The 24,332-nt window shown below is 46.4% G+C and overlaps 1 protein-coding gene across 2 annotated transcripts in view; it reads left to right on the top strand.

Annotated features, from left to right (window-relative positions):
• The first annotated feature begins 1,793 nt into the window (after nucleotides 1-1,793).
• LRRC8D (leucine rich repeat containing 8 VRAC subunit D) overlaps nucleotides 1,794-24,332 on the top strand; it is a 131,793-nt gene continuing 109,254 nt past the window's right edge. Inside the window, exon 1 of one of the 2 annotated variants that reach the window (XM_068964416.1) lies at nucleotides 1,794-1,824. The gene's annotated coding sequence lies outside the window, so the exon portion shown is untranslated. Of the gene's footprint in view, nucleotides 1,825-22,901; nucleotides 23,080-24,332 lie in introns of those variants that run through there. The other variant, XM_068964415.1, reaches the window with a different exon arrangement.

The raw sequence follows: 24,332 nt of genomic DNA, 5'->3' as shown, positions 1-24,332 counted from the left end.
GACCGGAGAGGCTACTGGCACCAAGGCCAGGACAGGGAGAGTGAGAGAGCAAGAGGTGAGAAGGGCTCAAAGTCTAGTGTCATCCTGCAAGCAGTCTAGGACTGTCCCTTGAGTGTGTGCTGGAGCTCTGCTCATACTCAACCTCAGGGCTGCTCTTCTTTACTTCCAGGGTCAGGGGAACAAGTGTTCACTCTCTGAGGGTCAGTTCTACTCCCTTGTCTCTGAAGTCTTCCCTGAAACCCTAAAAACGAATCTCTACTTTCTCACTGTATCTGAACTCCCACCTTCCTGAGTACCTGTAACATTTTTGCAACATGCTCATGAAGAACGTTTAGATGCTTAGGAAACGTTGATTGAACATTCACTGACATGGAGACATCTTGGTAGAAGAGATGAGATTTCCCATTTTTCATGGGGCTCAGCGGGTAAAGAATCTGCCTGCAATGCGGGAGACACAGGTGTGATCCCTGGGTCAGGAAGATCCCCTGGAGAAGGAAATGGCAATCCACTCTAGTATTCTTGCCTGTAGAAGTCCATAGACAGAGGAGCCTGGTGGGCTACAGTCCATTGTGGTGCACAGAGTCAAACACGACTGAGCACATAGACTCATTGTTCATGGAAACAGGTAGATTCAGATAAAAGGAGATATTGTGATACTGGGCTGGAACCATCTGCCATGTTAAACACCAACACTTCCAAACATCCCTCGTGACGTTATTTCTTGATTCCTGCTTCTCCCCACCCATGAAAAAGACTTCAAATATACTTTGATCTTGCAACAAAAACAAGAGGGAAAATTATCAGGTTGGGGAACACGGTTTAGTGGAGGACAAACTTTCATCTGCCTGCTTCAGACACAAGACATCTTTGGCAGAAAAGAATGGGGTGGGGGGAATCGGGGAGAGCAGACTCAGATAAAAACAATAAGTGACTCTCTCTTGCATCTTTAATAGCAGAGACAGAACAAATTAGGCAGGGACGCAATTCGCGCCAAGATAAAGTTGTGTGTGCCCTATATCCCAGGTAAGTACAGTTGGAAGCCGCTGAAATGACTTTTCGGCAAATTTCCCTCTACCATTTCATGGCATACCCCAGCCCCACACCCGTCTTACTATCAGAGTTCCAGTTGACAGGATAGCCCCAGGAAGGGTGAAGGTTCCTGAGATTGACTCTCGCCAGCCTGGCGACACTGGCCGCCGGGCATCGTGCCCGGCCCAGGTGGGCATCTCACTGATGAGCAGCTGTGGGGACGGCGAGCTCCGGCAGCCGCCCCGACCCCGCCGGGTGCACCTGCGCGCGGTGCCGCCGCCTCCCGCCGCCAGTGCCCGACCCCGGGCCACCGAACTCGCCACCCCTCCCCTCCAGTCAGCCCGCACGGCGGCGGAAGCGCCCCGACCCCCGGCAGGCACCGGAGAGCCGCGGGGGAAGAGAGCTCGCCATCACATGGAGGCCCGGGCCCGCCCCCATTGGCTGCGGCCGAGCCAGTGGCGGCGCTCGCCGGCTGCGGTTGGTCCCGAAGCTGCAGCGCCTGCACGGGCCCGGAGTCCATGTTACGCTTTGTCTAATTCCCCCCGTTACAGAGTCATGTGCTGCTGCTCCCGTCGCCGCCGCTGCCGCCGCCCGTGGTGCCCCGGCTCCTCCGCCGCGCTTCGAGGTGGCAGCCGCGGGCGGGGCCGCGGGAGCAGGGTGCAGGGCGCCGCGCGCCTCCGCCGCCCCGGCGCGTCCGGGAGCAGCAGTAGCCGCACGCCGCAGGTGATGCCGCCACCTCCCGCCTCCGCCTAAGCCGGGGCTAGGCGGCCAAAGCTGCCCGGGCTGCCCCCCAAGGTTGGTGCGCGCCTCTCCCGGGCAGGGCCCGGGGATTGTGCCAGTGGAGCCGCGCCGCAGCCGACACGCGCCACCCCGGCGCCGGCGACCTGCCCCGCGGCGCCGCGGCCCGAGCGGAGGCTGTGGCTGGGACCTCGCGGGCTGGGGGACGCGGGCGGCGAGCGGGCCTGGCCGAGCGCTAGCCTCGGTCCCCGAAGATCGTTCCGCTTTCGGCAATTTGAGCGGCGGGCGCCCGGGCCGCGGGGTGGGCCCGGTGAGAGGACCGTGCCGGCCTGCGACCGCCTCTCTCCGGCTCCCCGCCACGCGCGCTCCCTCCTCTCGCCTCCCTCCGCCCCATCGGAAGGGCGGGGAGACCCGGTTACGGCTCCGCTGACTCTTCCCGGAGGTGGGTGTTTGGTGTCTGGCCTCGCTGGCCCGCTGCCCAGAAGGTGAGCCCTTCAACTTCTCCAGAAACGCCTCCCCTCCCGCCTCCTTCCCGCGCGGGGTGGGCTGGGCTGGGAAGTGAGGGCGCGCCCCGCCCCCAGCGCGAGGGGGAGGGAGCCGGGGGCCCGCAGGTGCACCCAGCCCGCCGCGGGCCATCTCCGGGTTGGGTACCGGTATAATCCGCTTCTAGCTTGTTTGGAAGCGTGGGCACTTGGGAGCCGGACTTCTGCGCGAATCCCTTCCAGGGGCTTGGACAGGAGGAGGATTGGGGGTGGCTGCTCAGAGAATCACACCTCCGCTGACTGGAGGGTTCGTAGGGGCCTTCCTGTTTCTCTCCCCCTTTATTTGGGGGTATCCCTCACGGATAAAGAGATGAGTTTTTTTAGTTTCTTAAAAAGCCAGCTGCAGTAAAGAAGAGCTGCCCCAGGTCGAGGGGAGGAGAGGTAGGTCCCTGCTGGAGAGGTGGGGTGTGCGGCCCCACTTGGATACGCAGTTGGGGTGTCTGTGTCAGAAGGTGGGGAGGTGGGGTTTCAGGAAAGAAAAAGTGCAAAGGTGAGAGGGGTGGAGTACTCAGGAGGTGGGCAGAAGGAGGGCGAATAGGTACTGGGGAGTCCTAGCCGACCATGGGGCCCAGCTTGAGCCCCTTGGACTTCTGTTTTGCAGATTTCCTCCTTTCCTTCTCCTTGACTTAGGAAAAAAAATATGTCTTGTTGGGCAAAGAAGGCTTTGAGGACATATTTTGAAAGAGATTCAGGAGTAAAGAGAGAGCTGGCTTCTGGAAACTTTCTTTAGCAGCTTTGCTAATAAAATTCTAGTCCGGCTGCGTTTGTTGAGCAACTATTATGTGTTCTGCGCTGGAGGTCGGAAGAGTCTGGGCAGCCAGGGAATTCCCGGCTGCAGTTCTGGGGAGGGCTGTTTACCGCACAAACAACCAAAGGGCGCTTCCAAGTGCCAAGAGTGACTGTGATTCAGACCTTCCCCTCCTGGGCTCTGGGGCCTCTTCATGGTACAGACCTGTGGGAAGAACTCTCACCATACCCAATAAATGGGGTCTTCAGGCAGCACTTATTTTTACATCTCATTAAGACTGGACAGACACCTCCCATCAGCTAGTGCAGGGTGAGAATCCTCGTTTCCTGTCTTCTATACCCACTGACTAAAACCCTGTTAGAATACAAGAACAGGATAGGAAGGATCCAGAGATAAAATCAGGTAGAATAAGGTGCCGACAAAGTCTTAGGTCTCTGTCGGTTAGTAACGGAGCTGCCCATGAAATGATTAGGTGATCCATGGAGCTGGGCAAAAAGCAATCCAAAATCTTGAATTGGCATGGTTTATTTATATATTTGAACATTTTATCTTAGATTTGTCTCATTTCTATTGAGGGCGTCTGAGTGTGTACTTTGTTGATTAAAACCTGACACATTAGAAAGTTGGAGAGGAAGCTGTCCTTACATGACCCAGTCCCCCATTCTCTTAATGATCCTGTGGAGTGGTGTATGATGCAACCGTTAGAGTATTGAGCCATATTCCTATCTTTCTCTTTCGGCCAAGGTTTACAGAATTTTAAAAACTTGGTCAAAACTTGACCTTCCCCCCTAGTTTTTACATTGTTCAGAACTTTTTTTATTTTTAAAAAGTTTGCTGTGTCTTTAATGTCCCAATAGTAAAATTATTTTGATAGCTGTATTTTGGAAGTCAGACTTGATTCAGTCTCAGTACTGTAGGTATTAAATTGGCACTGACTGTGAAAGCATGAAAGTTTTGTCAAACCCGTGTGCTCCTGATCACATATGTTCTTGAAATGCTAGTTGGTAAGGGATTTCACCTGTTCTTCATGTATCATTGGGGCTGATACTGACATTCTGAAAAGTCCGGCCAGTATTTATTGAGTACCAGCAGGAAGCAGAGAACTTGAGTGGGTGTTAGGGTGCCTTAGTCAAGAAGGAGAGGATTCTTGTACTAATAGAAAGCAAGTAAGACAGTCCATGTGAGACCACCACCAGAAGCAAGGGATTGCATTTGTCTAGGAGGCCAAGGAATACGGGGATGGAGCCAGCTGGGAGTGTTTGTGTATTGTGGAAGAGGGAGAGCACATGTGTTAGGGGAAGCTTTTAGGTGTGTCATGGGTCAAAAATAGGTTTGCCTGGCTGGGACAGAGAACATGTCTGATGGAGGGAGGTAGAGAGGATGTAGTTAGTGGAAGACTTGAACCACAAGTCAGTGGTGTTATTTGCTTCAAGAAGCGTGGTTCTCAACAGGGGGTTACTTTGCCTCCCAGCAGACATTTGGGATATCCGGACACAGTTGTATTTTTGCTTGTCCTAGCTAGGAGGCAGGCATTGCTGACAGCTAGTGAGCAGAGACCCTGAATCTTGCTAAACATCCTGCAGTGTGCAGGATGTTCCCCCCTACAAAGAACAATCCCGTCCAAAACGTCAGTAGTGCCAAAGTTGAGAAACTCTGCCTAGATAGGGAAGGTAGAAGCCACTGTGAAGTGACATCTCAGAACAGGCCTCGGAGGAAGCTGGTTTTGAAAGGTGAGGAAGGACCGTGAGTTGGGAAGCCAGTCGAGGGGACTTCTGCTACACTCAGGCCTGAAGGGATTAGAATCTGGGCAAATTCTAATCAGAGAAAAAGGCATTTTTGAGAGATCCTGGCAGATGGGGAAGTCACAGAATTAGACTAGGCATTTTAGAGAAGTCTTGGTCCAACTTCTTCAGTAAACTCTTACACTTGTGAGGCAGCATCTGTTTAAACACCCCCAGATACAGGGACCTCTCTACTTACAATGACATGCCATCATACCTTTGGACTGTGTGTATGCTCATTAGCTGATGACTGCCTCCCTGAAACTTTGTTCTGTTGATTCCATTCCTCTGGAATGACCTACCTCCTCAGACAGTCCTGCGAAGGCGCAAAGACAGAATAATGTTTCCTTCTTGCCACTCCAGCTGATTAACTTTTCTCAAAGCAAAATAGTCCTAATTCTTTTCACAGTCCTACATGGGACATGGTTTCTGCCTCCTGAGTTTGTCAGCATCTTTTATGGAGAGTTATGGTGACTGAAATTAAATGTGGTAATGGAGACCTGACCTGGTCCACAAAGAGTATAGTAGGACAGCTGTTTCCTGAGATCAAGGCACAAACATCTACTTTTTGCAGCTTAAGCTTACAAAACGGCCCAGCACAGACTCGTGTTTAGGGTCTGGACAGTCAGAACTCCAGGTATTTGTCATATTAGCTGTTGCATCCTGTGTTCATTGTGCAAGTGTGTGTGTGTGTGTGTGTGTGTGTGTGAGAGAGAGAGAGAAGCTGAGTGGGTGTTTATTGTTTTGTTTTTGTCCCTGTTCAGTACTGTCCTATTTATTTTGGTCCAGTCTTCAAGTCTTTTGAGATTTTAAAATCTTAATTCTGCTTTCTAATCATATGAGAGAGGAGTGGAGGATGACTCTGCCAAAAGCTTTGTAGTCACTTAATATTAATACTTCATGAAACCCAGTACTTTGTTTGGCGCTGCTTGTCCTTTTGAAAGCTGGGAGTTCTGGGTGGTGGAGGGGAATTCCAGGGATTGATGAACCCCGAGCTTAGGGCAGCTGAGAAATCTGTGTTTGTGACCAAGCTACAGTGAGTTCAGTTGTTGCTAATGTTTGCACCTGAAGTGCCCTTTTGATATTATTTGAGTCTGTTGCAAGCTTCTGAAATCCGTACTTCATCCTCTGGGGTCTTTGTAATTCTATTTAGACATCTGGAAGAGAATTGCTAATGTTCTTTGCAAATCTGAAGCTTGCCAAATCAGAGTTGCTTTTGAAATTTGTGAAGAGGTAAATAGGGTAATAACTGGTATTGGCAAAAACCATGTATGAGGTTTGTTCCCACTCAAGCTAAGTTTTTTTTTTTTTTTTTTTTGTGCTAGAATGCCTGAAATAACTTAATTAGTGACAGATTTAGTTTTGGGGAAGGAGAGAGAGGTGGGGTCTTAGAGACAGGCCTTTCTCCTAGAACTGAGCTTTAGTATGTCAGTGGTGTAGCATCACACTTGGCAGATTTCACATATCTTCAATGAGAAGACATTAGGAAATCACCATTCTTGGATGTCTTTTGAAGCAGATAGGACAGAAATCCTAGGTAACCTAATGCCAGGTTATCCAAATGTTCTAGATCTGCCCAGCACACTAGATTTAAGTAAATTACTTGGTTCAGGTGGTCACCATCCAGTAGTGTTGAGAGTGCTAGAACAAAATTCCAGATCTCGTAGCCAACACATGTAACCTCTTTCGTTAGGAATGTCCATTGTGCCCAGTCCATTGCAGGTGTCGTGCCTGTCCAGATGGTACAGTCTGCTTGCTCTCACTTCTGTGCGTGGCCCATGTGGGAAACCTGTCTGTATTCTCTGGAGATGAAACTATTCCTATAAGAGCTAGTGTTTTGTGAATTTAAGAGATTTCTTGAGTGGGGACATATTTGAAAATCCTTAGAAATTGTCTTTTACACTTTCAAAGGCTGTATCAAAGTTGAAGTCACCTTGGAATTAAGTGTGCAGTGTATCATTTTTGAGTAGAAGGAGAGAATTTTTAATAGATGGGAATGATCAGCGCTTGAATTTGGTACAAGAGGAAATTGAGGCCTAAGGAGGTGGTGTGGTTAGTGGCAGCCTACACACGTAGTCTTGGAGCAGGCATTAGAATCTACCTGTATGAAAGACCACAGATACAGGCTAAGGATAAAGATTACTCTCCTTGGAGGTGAGTAAACAGTGGGGTCTCTTAGGACTTATTTACATAATTGATCCAAAAGAAGGAATACACAGCGGAATTTCTAGGTTTACAGATGACAGTGCGCTCTTCTGAATTATGAAATAGCTAACCAACGGGGATTTATTCCAGGGAAACTGCACCAGGATATGTTAGTCATCAGAAGATTTGCAGGTGTTTTTCTTTGTGGGCAAATATGAGGTCAGGTATTAAGGGGGGAATTACAGAGTTGTCATAAGATGGTTTTTGGTGGGAAGATCCAGGAAAGGGCTTCAAAAATATTTTTACAGTGTTTTCCCAACTTGTTGCAGATTAAAAAGAACGGGAAATGCTAAGCTTCATCAAAAAGGTTTTGGCAACAAAACAGAAAGCATAGTCATAATTGAGGTTCTACTGTGCTTTGTTCAAAGCATGGGCCTCTGACTTTAGGTGAGACAGCAGAGCTGGAATGACCAATGTAATGTACCTAGAAAGAGTAGACAGTCCTGCCAGAACGTAAGCTCCAAGAGGACAGAGCCTTGCCCATCTGTTTTTCTGATAAAAATATAGTTTCTAGTGTCTGGAAAGAAGACAGAAGACAGCCAGGAGGAGATGATTCTGACGCCCATGAAACCGCTAGGAGAGGGACAGAGGAAACTTGGATTGTTCCCCCTCGTCCCATGAACTACTGTTTCAGTCGCCGGCTTCCTTGTCTGCCTGCTCCGGTGCTGTCAGTGTGTTGAAGGCAGAGATTTATCTGTCTTGTGCACCACTGATTTCCTGGTGCCTACCCGCCCCCCCGCCCAACACACAGCAGGCCCTGCGTTGATATTTGACACCTGAAGGAGTACATGAAGAGGTGCATTCCTTAAAGCCTTACAAGACATAAATTCAGGAAATAATGTAAAAAGTTTTGCTTAGCCCTGGCTGGCATCAGAATCAGTCTGGGAAATGTTTTAAAGTTAAATGAGCCCAGATCTTTCCCCACATCTTTTGGGTCAGAGTCTCTGGGAGTGAAGTTTCATTTGCATAACCTGGCATTAAGTTACATAGGATTTCTGTCCTATCTGCTTCAAAAGACATCCAAGAATGGTGATTTCCTAATGTCTTTTCGTTGAAGATATGTGAAATCTGCTAAGTGTGACACTATACCAATGACATACTCCAAATCACTCCAAAGTGATTCTGGTGTGTAGCCAAGACTGAGAGCCACCGTCTTGCATAGTTGTACAGAAAGGATGGGTATTGACACCTTAGAGAAGCTTTGAGACATTAGTGGCTGACAAGCGCACACTTGGTATTTAAGACAAACAAGGAGCTTTAAGGATACATTTGTGTCCTTGGAAGATGATGCCCAATACAGCAGATGGTCCACTGTGTGGCCCTTGGTGCTGCATGAGATACTGTATCCTGGACTGGATGGCATGAGGGGATCATCCTGTGGTCCATCCTGAATGCACAGTGACAGTTACACCAGCCTGTGGGAAAAAAAAAAAAAAGAATAAAGACAGTGCAGCAGACTTTTCAGTTTTAATTTTAGTGCTAAGTTTATTCGGTTGAAAGGATTTTTAAAAAAATCTTGGTTGGGATATCTTGCTTACTTTGATATGTTATGAAAGACTGGTGATGGTTTGTCTTTGGTATTATTTCTTCTAAAATCTGGCAATTTTATGACAGTCTTCTTTTGAAATTTTACTAGTCTGTGATATCAAAAGTCTGGGAATTACTGCTTTCCTGAGATGTTTGAGATGTCCATCTCCTCCTCTTGACACCTGCTGTTGGGAAGAGAGCACACGTACTGATGTTCAGTTCTATCGTAAACATTTCTTTTCTTAAAAAGCTTTTTTACTTTCCTTCTGTGCTTGCTGGTAAGAGTTAGGAACTTTGCCAGAGAAGACTACAGTTCCACAGCAACTCATAAATCCCATTGCTAAATCTCAGCATCAACAGATCACCAAGACTGCAGTGAAGTCTACAAATCTGGGAGGAGGAAGAAGTGTAAGACAGCCCTTCCCTCAAGGGTGTCAGCCTCCAAGAAGCTGCCTCTGCCGAGCTCACTCAACGGAGACCAGACAGATTCATGCCCTTCACATTGGGTGTGAAGTACCATCAGTCACATTCTCTTTACAGGTTGTTCCCAATCCAGTTCTAAGAAATGTTTGGATATTCAAATTCTTTCAAAAATGACCCCTGTGATTCTTGCAATAATACCCTACTTCATAAGCTTTTAAGATCATTTTATTATCATCTATAACTAGTTTTTTAAACTTAGGTCAAGACGTAATTGGACAGTTTATGGAATACTCATAGGTAATAACAACCATCATTTATTAGGCATTTACTGATAATTCCAAACCCATGCCCTGGAATTTACATGCATTCTCATTTAATTTGCAAAACAGTCCTGAGTGGAAGATGGACTTGTTCCCACTTTAGAGATGAGGTAACTGAGGCCTGAGAGGTTATGTGATTTTCCAAAAAAAAAAAATCACAAGGAAGTGGAATTTGAAACTAGTCTTTATTTCCAAGCTCATTCTCTTATGCACAGCATTCCTCTCATTTCTCTTAGGTTCGTTTTTCTTCATTTTATAATACTATTAATGTTTCTGTTAAAAAAGAGAATCTGATTTTGAGTCGTAAAGACACCTTACAGCGTGTCTGGTTCCTGCTCCTTGTTTATGGACCATATCTGAAGCGTGGGCACACAGCTGAGAAGAGGGGAGCTGTGGGCCACCCTACTCTGCAGGCCAGAGCTCTCATCAACACAGTGGTTTTAGAAATACCAGCCCGTCAGTAAAATCACTTGAATGAAAGTTGATCCTGGAATGGAGAGGGTAATTTAAAATCACTTGTTTTGGTCCTTTCTCTAGCCCTGTTCTCTTTTATCATCAATATTGGTAATAGAATGCACTTGTAATAGCACACACTAAGTGCCCTCCTCCTAATTAGATCTGACTCTACAACACAACTGTACATTAACATAAAAGGATGTAGCTACTGTTTGGAAGGTGTTTTGTGCAAATGTTTGCTGAATAAATGCTATCACAAGTATATGCAATTAAAGACAATCGTACCCATATCCTCTGAGTTAATAATGAATCAATAAATATCCATATATTTATGTGAGATATATATATAGTCTGTTTCATTTATAGATCAATTATGTTCAAGTATAGTCATTTCAGTGGAGTGAATTCACTCAGTTTCTACTTTAATGGTTTTATTTTTCATATTAATGTTTAGCCAATAATAAAGTACAAATTGTAAAATGGTCTGCAGTGTTACGCAGCTTATGCAACGAATCCTCTTCCTACATGCACACACCACACATACAGCTTTCTCTTTAACTTAGTGCTTTTCAAATATTTCTTTACTTTGGGACATTTTCCTTTTTACTTAGTTGTGAGTTCTTTTCCTTATGAATTGTATCTGGAAAATTCTGTACCAAGGAGAAACTTTCTGATTACCCCTGTAAGTTCTGCACTAACCAGAGAGAGAGTTGGAGTTGGGTATTAGCTATGGTCTTAGGCATATACCAAACACTGCCTGAAGTGGGCCTCATGTGAGGTGACTTATAGCACCTGGTACTCACCTCAGGGAAGAGTGATGGGGGTGGGGGAGTGGGGGGCAGGCCTGGACTGAACCAGAAAATGCATGTCCTGTAAAGGGGGTCCTGTTCAGCCAGTCTATTCAGCAGCCAACTGTTGCCATATGGGAATGTGGGCCAGTCTTGACAGATCTTCACTGTAAGCCAGAAATCTGGATTACTTAAAAATCTCCTGATTTTGAAAGATTGGCTAAGCTCAACATTTGAAAAAGAACTTCCTGCAGACCCAATAAAATAGCTTTGTCGGTTGGATAGAGCCTGTGATTTTAGGCCCTTAGATAGCTCTTTAGTGACCGGGTATATGGAAGTAGAGGATTCAACAAAAAGCATAATACACTTTTTAAAAGTTGAAACAAAGGAAAACTTGATGTCATTGTTTTGTATAACACCCCCCTGCCCCCGCCACATACACACAGAAAGCAGAACAAAGCAAACCAAAATCCCCATACTTGTCAATGTAATAATTTCTGCTCTTTAAATTTGAATTAAGTCCAGAGTAGATGTATTTGACGGGGTTTTCCTTCCTAAGGAGTAATGATTGAGGGAGAAATATGTAGAGTATGGGAGCAGAGCAGGTAGAAGATACGGCTGTGGGAGGCAAGCGGCCCCAGAAATACAGAGCACAGGGTAAGAGCCGCTGGAGGTGAAGAAAGATCACCTATCCCAGAAGAGAAGAGGAAGATTTCTTTATATCTTAAAATTGATTTGGGGGTTAATAAGAGAGAAACGAAAAAGAGGAGTCCTTACCTGAGAAGGGAAAATTGTGGTCTGATACACATTTAGAAGTAGTGCAGAACCTCTGTGGGTAGGCGGGGGCTATTGTCTTGCCATCCCTAGTGTGCACGTCAACTTGTGGTTTCTGCAGAAGGAGAATTGGAGTGTAAATGAAAGGAGAGTATAGAGTGAGGAAAGGAAGGGGGATATAGAACAGCTGCCATCATCAAGTAGACCAGGAAAATTGAAAATGTTTCCATTGACAAGCCAAGACTCTTCCCTGCCCCTCTCCAGAGCACAGCATTGTTTGAGGGGTATGCACGATGGCCTCCAGCTCCCGGATGGCTCTGGACACCAGCTTGCTTTGCTCGTGGGGAGTTGGTGCGCTTGGCACCGCTTGACACTGCCCCCACAACCCTTCCTTGTGAAGTTAGTGGCAGCGGGGGCCACGTCTGCTCCACAAGGCACGCTGCTTGGAGACCAGTGAGGGCTGAGTTTTAGCCTCTCTTCCCCTGGGCAGGACACAACCCCAGACCAGTGTTGTGACCCTTCCTTCTAGTGCTGCTGTCTTTAGTTTTATCTGCTCTTTTGGGGAAAAATCCTTCCATTGTTTAATCTGTTGTACATAACGCCCTGTTGTAAAAATGTGATTTTTAGCAGAGCTCTGTGTCTAGCTGAGTTTAGACTTAGCCTGAGAGGGGATTTTTAAAATCATTTTTTCTCTCAATCATCCCAGGGATAGCCCATTGTTCCTGGAATTCCAGTATTTTATGGGGAAGATAATCTTTTGGTTCATCAGGTTTTATCCCAGTCCTTAGGATTGTCATCCCAAAGTGATCTGGACCATGTCTTTCTCAACTGGTATAACTTTCAATTTTTAACACTTTGGTTGCTTTCAGATATAAAGTGAACTTTAAAATTTTCCCGTGTTAGTTAGCTTAATGCTATAAGTGTCTTTTTTTTCCTCAGTGTGGAAGCCCGTTTGTAGTGTTGAGAAAATGGGTGCAGATTTACTTGCACTGTTGCTGGGAAGAAGGAAAATTCTTCAGATTCCACTGTTTGTTCTTCCACGGACTCTAGTCCACAGATGGAAATCCTGGAGGATCCTGTCAGGAAGTGAAACTTGTGCATAAATCTTTGTGCTGTTTTGGGGCATTATGGATTAACAACTGGTCTAAGAAATCTTTAACCTTCTGAAATACACTTAAAAAAAGAATACAATCATGGAGACTAATCTATTCTGGAAATAATAATAGGAAGCACTTGCCTTGTACTTACACGTGCCTGGCATTGTTGGAGCACTTTATGTGTTTTTAGCTCATGTACTGCTCACAACAGCCCATTTTGTAGCAGAGGACGGCAAGGCCCAGTTCCCTGTCTGGCTGCGCTTTCCCATCTCTGGGAGCAGCCAAGGGACTCAAGACCTCAGAGCTGGAGGTGGCAGAGCTGTGATTGGAACCCAGGCATTCATGGTCTGAGGACTGCATTACAGCCTCTTGTACTCTTCTCGTGGGCTTCCCTGGTAGCTCAGCTGGTAAAGAATCTGCCTGCAATGCAGGAGACCCGGGTTCGATCCCTGGGTCAGGAAGATCTGGAGAAGGGATAGGCTACCCACTCCAGTATTCTTGGGCTTTTCTGGTGGCTCAGATGGTAAAGAATCCACCTGCAATGTGGGAGACCTGGGTTCGATCCCTGAGTTGGGAAGATCCCCTGGAGAAGGGAAAGGCTACCCACTCTAGTACTCTTCTCTCATCAAGGATCACAAATAGGCCTTAGAATCTTCTTTTGCTTTCCCCCTCACTTCACCTTTATCAAGATCAGGGTTTGATGAAAACAAAAGGCAAAAAAATTATACTCCTTCCCTAACACTTCATCGCTACACCAAGTGAGCAAACAGCATTGTCGGGAGACATTTTCCATCTCGGCACAAAAACTAAAGGGTCTTCCTGGAGCACTGTCCTGAGACACTGGATTGATCCCTCTAAGGGCTGCAGGTGGGTCCTCCTTGCTGTGACAGTCTTCACTCTTTGCACCGGAATTGTTTTTAAGAGGACAAAAACTACCTTACCTTTACAACTTAGGGATTTGGTGAGCTTCTGAGAATGTTTTAAAAATTGTTTTTCACACTTCATAAAGGACAGTGGGAAGGGCCAAGGGTTTGGAGCTTAGAGGACTTGAGTATTGGTCCTGTCACGCTTCTCTACTGACTGGACTTCTCGGGACTTGGGTTTCATCCCCAGTTACTGGTGGAGAGGTTGATAACAGCAACAGGATTGATTGTGTGGGATAAGCTGCATACTACACGTGATGATATTTTACCGACAGCAGTGGCTGTGTGTGTTGGGCATTTGGGAACCAGTGTGTTCTTTGTGTCTCGGAGTCTCTCTCATGGGTGGGTGGTGATGAGCTGGATGCCTGGGAGTTACTGGGAAGGTTGGCGTTGATCTGAGCTTCTCTCCTTTCCTGTTCCCTCCTTACCTGTGTCCAGAGTGACGATAATGTGGGTGTCGACTCAGTTTCTGGCCCAAACTCCTTTGCCTTGGTTTTCCCCCCTCCTACTTTGGGCTCGCCTCCAGTTTGCCTACAAAGTGCTGTTTGTTGTGAGGGTGAAGCAGGCATTTCTCTGGGCAGCGACACTGTGGCTACAGGCAGTTACTGTAGTTCAAAGCAGAAAGCCAAGCTGGAGTAGGAGGGACAGACAGGGCTTGTTCGTTAGAATTTTGTACATTGATTTTTGAAGGAAAGAAAGGAGATTAAGAGATGACTTCTCAATAGAAATATTATGAAATGCCCTTCATAACAGAACAAAATTGGGCAAGGAGAAAGGGCTTTAAGGAATTTTAAGAAATCACTCTTTATCACTTTGAAAACAAATTCTTTTTATTTATCTATTTTTGAGTGGAAGCACATGCTTTTGGAGCTCTTCTGTGATGTGTCTGTGATGTGTTCTAGTAGGGAGGGAAACAAAAGTTGATAGAGAATACTAACAGCTATCATCTTGGTACATTTTATGTGGTCTGCATTGGGCTGAACACATTTCCTGTTTTATGCTCAAATCAGTCATGAAGGTAGGGCTCCTTCTTTGTAGGTCCCATTTCAAAGATCATAAGGTTGAGGCTCATAGTGTTTAAATAACCTACCAAGGGTTACAGTGCTTCTGAGTAACTGAGAAAGTAAACTTTGAAGCTGTCTGACTCTCAGCCATGGCATGAAACGCGAGTGAGATCCGGGGCCCTGCTCTCTGGGGGAGACCAGTCCACAGGCAGTTCAGTGTCAGCGCAGCACGCAGTAGATGCTGTCAGTTCTGCACGAGTTCATTTTGGGGACATTTGCTCAGAGGAAGGGGAGACTGATTTTGGCTGGAAAGATCAGAAAAGGTTTCACAGGAGAAAAATAGCTTGAGCAGCCCAGACTTGAACGATGAGGAAGATGGTGACTGGTAGGGAAAGGGTGGGCGAGCTGAGGGAGCATTAGGGCAGTGAGTGCCAAAGACATAAAAGAAGCATGTGGCGTGCTTGGGGAACGGTACAGTGACAGAGTGAGGGATGATGTGATGTGCTTGGGGAATGGTGCAGTCACAGAGTGAGGGGTGTGGGGGCCAAGGAGGGCAGAAAAGTAGTTTGGGACACATCACAGAGGGCCTCAAGTGTCCTGCTAAGGAATTTGGACTTCATTCCGTTGCCTTTGAAGGTTATTCCATTAAAGGTTCTTGAGAAAGGAAATCATTTAGTCTCTATCGTGACTGGTTCTGGTGGTCGAGTCTAGAAGGGAGTAGAATGTCTGCAGCAAAAGTTCCCCAACCAGACTGCAATATAGGGTCACTTGTGAGTTCCTGAAATGTACAGATAATGGGAATACCCCTAGACATAGTATTTAAGAGCCTGCAGGTGATTCTGAATGCAGTCAGATAAGGCACCTCTACCTTTAGCTCCAGAGAAGGCGATGGCAGCCCACTCCAGTCCTCTTGCCTGGAAAATCCCATGGACAGAGGAGCCTGGTAGGCTGCAGTCCATGGGGTCGCTAAGAGTCCAACACGACTGAGCTACTTCACTTTCACTTTTCACTTTCACTTTTCACTTTCATGCATTGGAGAAAGAAATGGCAACCCACTCCAGTGTTGTTGCCTGGAGAATCCCAGAGACAGTGGGCCCCCGTCTATGGGGTCGCATAGGGTCAGACATGACTGAAGCGACTTAGCAGCAGCAGCAGCAGCCTTTAGCTCGGAGAAGGCAATGGCAACCTACTCCAGTACTCATGCCTGGAAAATCCCATGGACGGAGGAGCCTGGTGGGCTGCAGTTCATGGGGTCGCTAGGAGTCGGACAGGACTGAGCGACTTCACTTTCACTTTTCACTTTGATTCATTGGAGAAGGAAATGGCAACCCACTCCAGTGTTCTTGCCTGGAGAATCCCAGGGACGGGGGAGCCTCGTGGGCTGCCGCCTGTGGGGTTGCACAGAGTCGGACACAACAGAAGTGACTTAGCAGCAGCAGCAGCAGCCTTTAGCTATTCTGGGGCCAGTTGTGAGTTTGTCATCATATTATTATGTGTCATCAATCTGCTTTTTAAACCTTAGGACGGGGCCAGCAATCAAACCTTGGAGAAGATCTATTTAGGTTTTATCATTTGCTTGTTATTCTATTAAATAATCTCAGAATATCAGCATTTTCACATGAATTTCCCACCCATGTCGAGAATGCACTATGGCTTTAATCTTTATGCCTTTGTGTTAAGGCATACCCCACCCTTACCCCACCCTACCCTTCCCCACCTCTTCTTTAATTTCGAAGGAAATGGATTGTGTAGCATTTCCTTGGTGACTGTCCCTTCATCAACAGTTTCTCATGAGCTGTGGAGTCCACTGTGTGGGGCATGGTTTCTACAGAGCTAATAGTTCAGTTCTTCAGTCTCTTAGGAGTTAAATGAAATGATGCTCACTTGTACATTTCCTGGGACCTAGCGTGAATTAGGCCTTGCCGCCGCCCCCCCCCGCCCCCCCCCCCCAAATGTCTTGGACCTCTCCTACTTCCGTTTCTTGATTTCTAAATCTACCAGGAAGGCAAACAGTTCTACCAAGGGAAAAGCAATTTCTCAACGTTAAAAAAATTAGAAATGATAATTTATGCTTAAAAAAATAATGTTAGTCCAAGTTTTTTGCTCTCTTCCCTCTTCCTTCTCCACTGTTCTTTATTCTGCCGTGTGTTTGAAAACCATTCTCATGACCTTCTGCCGGAGCGGCATATTTGTAGCAGGGCCAGATTATACATACACTACTGACTTTTTCATCTGACCTCTAAATTCAGCCTCTGAGCCCCTTCATTTCTTTGAGTTTTGCTAACAAAGTCTTCTTGTTGAAAGGAATATCATTTCCCATGGAACCTTACTGATGGTCCGTGCAATAATAGGATCATGCTTTTTGAAGTTCAGATGGAAGGCCCTAAAATCTTAAACATATCCAATTTACTGTTGCTTACTTTACTTAGTTCAGTCTTGGCATTTCAGGTCTAGAGGCGGTTACTACCCAATGGGCACTCTCAGCCCCTCCCTGAAAATTAAAGGGAGCACAAAAATAAAACCAAACTTCTTGTTTTTCTTCACCTCTCTGTTAATTTAACTGAGTCAGTTGGCTTGCCCTCATTTGCCCTTTTCACAGCTCCCAAATTAATGGTATGTGCAAATTTGATTATAACAGTGTGGACAATTCCTAGGTTACTTATGAATACAAATTGAATGCTGTTCCTTGTGGTTCTTTTCTTCATCACACTGGTAGATGTATCCGGTGTTTTTCTTTCCAGCCTGCTTAACTCCTGTGTGGATCTTGTAGCCACTGAAGTTTCAGTTGATTTGGCGATCCTGATTGTATGGGACACTGTATCAAATGCTTCATCAAGATCAAAGCAGGGGGAGTGCACTTCATTCCCTCCCCTTGCTCATTCAGTTGTGTTGGAGGCAGGCAATCCTGGAGCCTTAAAATCCAGGATTCTGGTCAAGGTAAGGAAGCAGCCCTTCTTCCCAACTTTCAGTTCAGTTCAGTTCAGTCGCTCAGTCGTGTCTGACTCATGCATCGCAGCACGCCAGGCCTCCCTGTCCATCACCAGCTCCCGGAGTTCACTCAGACTCACGTCCATTGAGTCAGTGGTACCATCCAGCCATCTCATCCTCTGTTGTCCCCTTCTCCTCCTGCCCCCAATCCCTCCCAGCATCAGAGTCTTCTCCAGTGAGTCAACTCTTCGCATGAGGTGGCCAAAGTACTGGAGTTTCAGCTTTAGCATCATTCCTTCCAAAGAAATCCCAGGGCTGATCTTCCCAACTTTACTGTTCTACAAATATATTTTCCTTTCTTTCCAGAATTCATTTATTCAGCAACATGTAGCAGGTGCTCTATCCCTGACCCTGTATAACTACTGGTTACATTCTTGCTGCAGAAAAGGAAACCTCTGAGCCTTTCACTTCTCTCCTTCTGCCTTATCATGGGAGTATTCCCCATGAACTTTAATGCTGGAGAAGGCAAGTCCAAGCCAATTGTGTCTCCTTGGTAGTAAAATGTGTTGGTTAAAGGTAGATTATCTGGCTGGCTAGGCTGCCCATGGTCTGGTATTTGCTAGGTAGTATTACTTTAGGCAAATTATTTAATAGCTCTGTGTCTGTTTCCTGGTTTGTAATATGGAGGTAATGGTAGTTCTTGCCTCAAAGTGGTGTTGTCAGGAATAATTGAGTCAGTATGTGTAAAGTGGTCGGAATTTGTTTAGCTAGGTTTAGTTTAAAACTTGATGAATAATCTTTCAAAAGTTTATAATAACATTTCTGGATTTTCCAGGCACTTTGTTTCTCTTCCCTGCTGTTGGCCTTCGTCACGCCACTACAGGCAAAGAAAGGGAAATGAAGATGAAGCTGTCCAACTTTGCCACCTTGTAAGGCTCCATTTTAATAGGTAGTTGAGAATTGATATATCAGTGGACAGTGATATGTGTGACTTCTTCCCTATCAACTCACCTAATGCAACTTCCCAATGTGTAATTGTGCAGATATTTAGGTATTTTTAAAATCCTTTTAAGAACGTTGTTAGTAATAAGTACTATATTCATTTGACCTGTTAAGACAAATTATTTTAAGTTGTTGGATTCTTTAATTTTTTAAAAGAGAATTAAAAAAAATTTTTTTAATAAGGAGGCAGAAATACCCACTACAAAAGATGAATAGACAAAACATGCCTTCCAAAGAAAAATATCTTACAGGACACTGTTTAGTCTACACAATGCACATCATGGTCAACAGTCAGTAAATAACTCAAGGCTGTTCCTGCTCACAGTCTGTGCCAGGAGCAGTTTGAATACTTTAACTTATGTACAAGTATTTGCATCTAAGCTAAGCCTTCATGGGCCCTTGCTAATCTTTCATATTTATACTCACTAAATCACAATACATCAGTCATTGTGACCCACTTTACATATATATTTGCATTCTAAGTTGGAAAAAGTGTATGAAGATTTTGTCCATCACAATTTGACTGACCAGTGGATCTGTTTTATTATTTTATTAAACACTTGTCAGCTGCAACTAGATCAGATTGAACCTAATTTATATTGACATATTGCTAAAAATCAGTGGCCCATTGCAGAATACATTTATAGTTTACACTTTCAGAAAACTTGGCAAGGGGATGCAGTCACAGGATGTAGTTGAGAGAGAACATTCCACGTTGTGTTTTAAAAGTGAGAGTCTTCTGAGGAAAGGATGTGTAGCACAGAATAATAAATCCCACAGCCAAAATGCACCTACTCATGTCTCCTCAAGAGGAAGAACAGACCCAGGGTGAATTTTAGCTCCATTACCTACTGCTTTGAGAAAATGACTTAACACCTATGAGCTCTGCTGCTTTTTACTCGGTGGTAATGGGTCCTCCCTGCAAAGGCAGTTTTGAGAATCCAGTGAGGCAGTACACCTGTGGGTCCTATGTAAACAGTACTAATTCTGCTCAAAATGTGTGTGTGTTGAAGTACACATACCAGCTCAGGCCTGTAGCCATCCTGGCCTGTGTTTCTGACTTGCAGCTGGGTCTCCCAAGTCAGGCTGCAGGTGTTCTAAGTAATGCTTTCCTTCTTAGCTTTCTTAAAACCAGGGAACTCTGTGCCCAAAAGGGAGCCTAAACTATCTTGCAGGCAGACCTTTTTTTTTTTTTTTTGCTACATTTTTGCCATGGGAAATGATACTTTGGCTCCTTGAAAATGGCTAATAACCCTCTGTGGGTAAATGCCAATCAAGCCAGCCAGTTGGCTCTGAAGACATCTTGCTTGAAAACCATGGTCCTGGTCTTGCAGAGGCCGGGAAGTGAGTGTGAGTGCCAAAGAACTCCTTCCCAGAAGAGCCTGTTGCATGTGCTACCCTGGAAGTGGAGTCAGAGGCAGGGATGCCACTGTGAAGACTGCTGCTACAGAGAGGCAGTCTCTTAGGTAACCAGATGGCTTGTCATGTTTCTTTTTTTGTTTGCAGAAAATCCTGTAATAATGGCCAGGAATCCTCACACAGAGAAATCGCATAGCAGACATTTTTAATCGTCAAAGTAAGGACTTTCTCTTTGAAGATGAAGAAAGATAAGGAACATCATTTTTGAATGTGAGCTTATCATCTCCTCCTCCACACCCGTTAGTCCTGAGGAAGGCGGTCTCTTGTCACTTAATTTGGAGCTTCAAAAATGGCTTTCACACCCTTGCTGTATTCATCCATGGATTGTGGTACTTAGGGAGTGGAGACTTGAAAAATTAACCTCCAGTATTCTTCCAGAATCAGTTTTATTTTCCGTGGTGTCATTTGTGCCTACCCAGGAGCATTTTTTCCCTCTTTTTATGAGGTTGTTATTTTAATATTTTTTTCCCTACTTAACAGTGTCAAGCAAGAAACAATTTCCATGAAATACAGAAGGGGCAGGAGAATAGCTGAGCCATGGGAATGTGCGATATGATGCTTACGCCTTGTGATGGTTAGGATACACATACGTTGGCAACAGATGCAATCTTAGGAGCCTTGAATTATCCAGACTATGAACTTTGGGATCCATATAGCTTAACTTGATCATGTTTCCTTTGCTTTGTCTCAAGAGTTTAATTTTTCTTTAGAGGTTTTTCCTTCAAGGCTCTTGGATTAATAAGTAACAGCAATGAAGGCAGGGATACCAAAAAGTATTTCAAAATAGAATTGTGTCCCAAACATGGTAATTATGTTTTTTGTTTTTTTTTTTTAATGAGAGAGAATTGAGAGAAATGTTGAGTTAACTGCTCTCTGTCCCCCTTCTCTCCCAGCGGGTACTTTGTGGGAAAGAAATGGCAGGGCTTTGGGACGAACCATTAAGTTTGTGAAAGGAAATGAAAAGTGGACAGGTCCAGGATAAACAAGGGACTTCGAGAAGGAAAATGACAGCAGCAGAGGCGGAGCTGGACCCTAAGAGGATGCTAAGAGCCCTCGGGAGATTTTTAAGTATTAGCCCTCGTGCCACTGTGCGGACCTGAAGGATGGGAATGCATCTGCTTCTGCTCAACTCCTACTGGCACACTTGAACTGCCCTTGGCCTTGACTTACCCGCTCTAGAGTTCCCGGAGTCTGTGCTGCTGAGTAAGGTGGCAGGGAAGGGCACTCACTTTCTCCCTCACTCTCCCCCTCAAATGTCTGGGCTCTCACTGTTGCCACGATTCTTGATCTCCTTTTAATACATACTCTTTCTTGGCTTGTCAAGAGGCTAATAGCAGCATGCTATTGATGGGTGAGTGTGAACTCAGTGCTAAAACAGAAGGAAATGAAAAGTGAGAGAATTTCAAATTTCATCAAGAGTGGAGTCCATGCGTGTTTCATTCCTTTTGTGTGGGTGTGGTTTTTGTTTGTGTGTTTGTTTGTTTGCCTTCTTCTTAAAAGAGCCCAGTTAAGAGTAAAAGAATTCAGGGAACAAATATTAGTCAGCAGATTAGGTTCTTAACTGAACAGACTTTGTACCTTGGCATATAAGTGGCTGTCCCATAACCTTCTGAACTTTTGCCACTGAATGATTCTGAAAAGGCTGACAGAGCCAGTGGTAGATAATGGTAAAGAGCACGGTGTCCTCTGCTTGAGTTATCAAGGTACATATAATTCAGGTGGGTAAGGAGCCCAGCTAGTGTGACGGAGTGATGGTATGGACTTGCAGGTTCAGTGGGAGGCAAAGGGATGGATCATGGATAGTCACTGGGCTTGATTATTCCCTGAGAATTCATGATTGTTTTGAGAATTAGAGTATAGAGGAAGTGGTGCAGACTTTATACTTAGAAAAGACCTCTCCACTTGACTACTTTTTAGCTAAGACATCGGGATAGATACTTAACTTTTCTGACCCAGTTTCCTCAATTGGGAACGTGAGAATAGGACTTTTGCAGATCTATTGGGAAATGTTAAGATTTAAGGGAGTTTAAAATGAGATGCTAACACTGAGCAGGAGCTTAATGTCCATCAGTTTCTTTCTACTTCACTCAAAATTGAACTTTTCATGTAGAATAATCATTCATTATATACTGTTCACCATGTTGAGTTTTGAAGCGAGAATAACTTTTATTTAAGCCATCACCTTGATGATAAAAGAAGCTGTTGATCAGAGACAGTGCTTTAAGTGCCTGGCAACCTGATAGATTCTTGGGCAAGGGCAGGCACGGTAGGGATGAAATTGTTCTCACTTGCAAGCCCAGAAACTGGGCACTGAACACTCCTAGCGCTGGCACACTCTGCTTATGGCAGATTCTTAAACCATTTGTTAGCAGGACCCTGAGGTTCACCTAAGTCGGAGGGTAACAAAATGGACATAAACCCAGAATTTGGGAACTGCTTAGGGATTTGTACGCCCAGAGAAATCCTTGTTTTTTGGAAGAATGCACTATATGCTTTCTTCACTGTATAATCTTTCATGTGGAACTGGTATATATAAGCATTAGGACACTGTGCAGCTAAGGGTCTCAGGAGAGAGGGAGCCTAGGAACCCAGAATACTTTTTTTTTTTTCCTTCTTTTTCTGGCAGTTCGTGTCTGCTGCGGGCACGTTCTCCCGTTTGAGTCAGCCAGGCGCAAGACAAGTCTTTTCCCATCCTGAAGCTCTTTAGGCTGCTGAGCTGGAATGGATATACGGGAATGTGACTCTTAAACTTTAAAATCCAGCTTCCTCTCCCTGGTAAGGATTGTCTGGTCTTTATACCGTCCCCTCGTCGGATTTCTACCCCCAACCCCCACTCCCGCCCCGGGGGCGGGAAGGAGAGGAGAGGAAAGGAGGAACCCCTAGGCAGGCAGGCAGGCGGACAGCGTGGAGTTGACTTAGGTAGCGCGGGGAGGGGAACCCAGGCGGGGGCTGGAAACGGAAGGGCTGCCAGCGCGCCGCGGGCGAGGCGGCCGGCAGGGGGAGGCCGGGCCGCGGGGCGGCCACCTCGCGGGCCGCCGGGTGGCGGGTCGCCCGCCGAGGAGAGTGCTGGGGGCCGCCGACCGTGCGAGGCGGGCGGCAGCGGTTATGCAACCCGCAGCCCCCTCGGCCGCCCTCCCCGCCGGCCTGCCTCCCTCCCTGCCTCCGCTCGGCGGGCGCTCGGATCTCTCTCGTTCTTTCTCTCCCCTGTGTGTTTCATACAGGAAGTGCACGGCCGTCTGTAACGTGCTGCCGGGTCCCAGGATGGAGGAGTGAAGCCCCCGCCGCATCGCGCCGGTCCCAGCTCTCGGAGCCCGCCAGCAGCCAGTCCCCGGAGAGGAGAGCGCCCTGAGGGTGCAGGGTGGCCGCCTGGTCCAGGTGCGAGGCCGGGTCGTGAGCCCGCGGGCTGGGCGCTGGGCTGTCACTCAGCCGATCTGCAGCTCCGTGCTGCAGCCTCACTCGCGTGCGTTTTCTACGTTGTGCGCCCCTGGCTGCTTGCTTTCTCGGAGGGTCTCTCCAAACTCTGTGGCTGTGCTCCCGGCGGGGTGCAATGGACACGGGCGTAAACGCGCGCGGCAGCACGCGGCGCCCGGGGACCTGCCCTGCTTCCTCACCCACTCACTCTAGGCGGGAGCTTTCCAGGCAGGGCTGACTGTGCTTGGGAGGCTTCCTGAGTCCTCAGCTGCCCTCTCCTCCCTTGCCTGTCTTCCTCCTGCCGCCTGAAGCAGCGGCTCTTTGTTCTTCACTTTGTTCCCTGGGCCGGGGGTTATAAACAGTATTGTGAGTGGGTGGGGTGGGGACCTAAGGGAGAAAGAGGATGAGTTGAGGGTGATGTGTAAGGTGGAGAGGGAAGCAAGAGCCCTGGTGTCCAGACTCAGAAATCCTACTTCTTCAGCCGGTGTAACAGAGGAGTCCAGGCTCTTTGCTTTCCATTCTGGGAGAGCCAGACTGTCAGGACCTAAGGGAATTGGTGATGCAAACACACACACCGGAAAGGTAGTGACCAAGAATGAGGGGCAGCTAGTTGTGAGATGTTTAGTCTGGTGTCTGGTTTGTTAACTCCAGTCGTGGTTTCTTAGCCAGGCTCCCTTACTGAGACAGAGGTACTTTTAAAGGTAGGAGCCTGACATCTTTATTCATTAAATGCCATTTTTCATCAGAGTAAAACTGAGAATGAGTTTTCTCAAATTCACTAGGTGGATTACAATTCACATGCTTGTCTTGCTCCATCTCAGAAGTGCAGAGGTGAAGAACAAAATGCTAGAGCAAAGGTTGGTTTTCTGCACAGACTTTCTGCTTCTTCATTTCTCTGGCAGCTCCTCTCTCCAGGGACTAAATCAGATGGACTTCTCCCCACCCCTCCCCCAGTGAAAGCCCAGCCTTGTTTTCCTGCCTTTATTTATCTGTCTGGTTGAATTCCAGCCTTGCAGAGGGACACCAGGGGAGGTGTGATGGTTGAGGAGAGTCAGTTTGGTAGGAAGATTGTAGCCTCAAATTAAATGTTTGAATGATGTTAAGCCAGTGACATCGTCTTTCACTTTCTTTTGGAAGAAGGGATCCAAGCAAATGACTGGAGGGAGAAAATGGAGATTCCGCAGAGGGGTCTCTTTTTGTAGCAGCGAGGGAAAATG

This window comes from Capricornis sumatraensis, chromosome 2 (assembly GCF_032405125.1).
Source record: "Capricornis sumatraensis isolate serow.1 chromosome 2, serow.2, whole genome shotgun sequence".
Lineage (NCBI taxonomy): Eukaryota > Metazoa > Chordata > Mammalia > Artiodactyla > Bovidae > Capricornis > Capricornis sumatraensis.
Note: the sequence above shows the minus strand (reverse complement) of the source record. Positions and strands in the feature narration are given on the sequence as shown.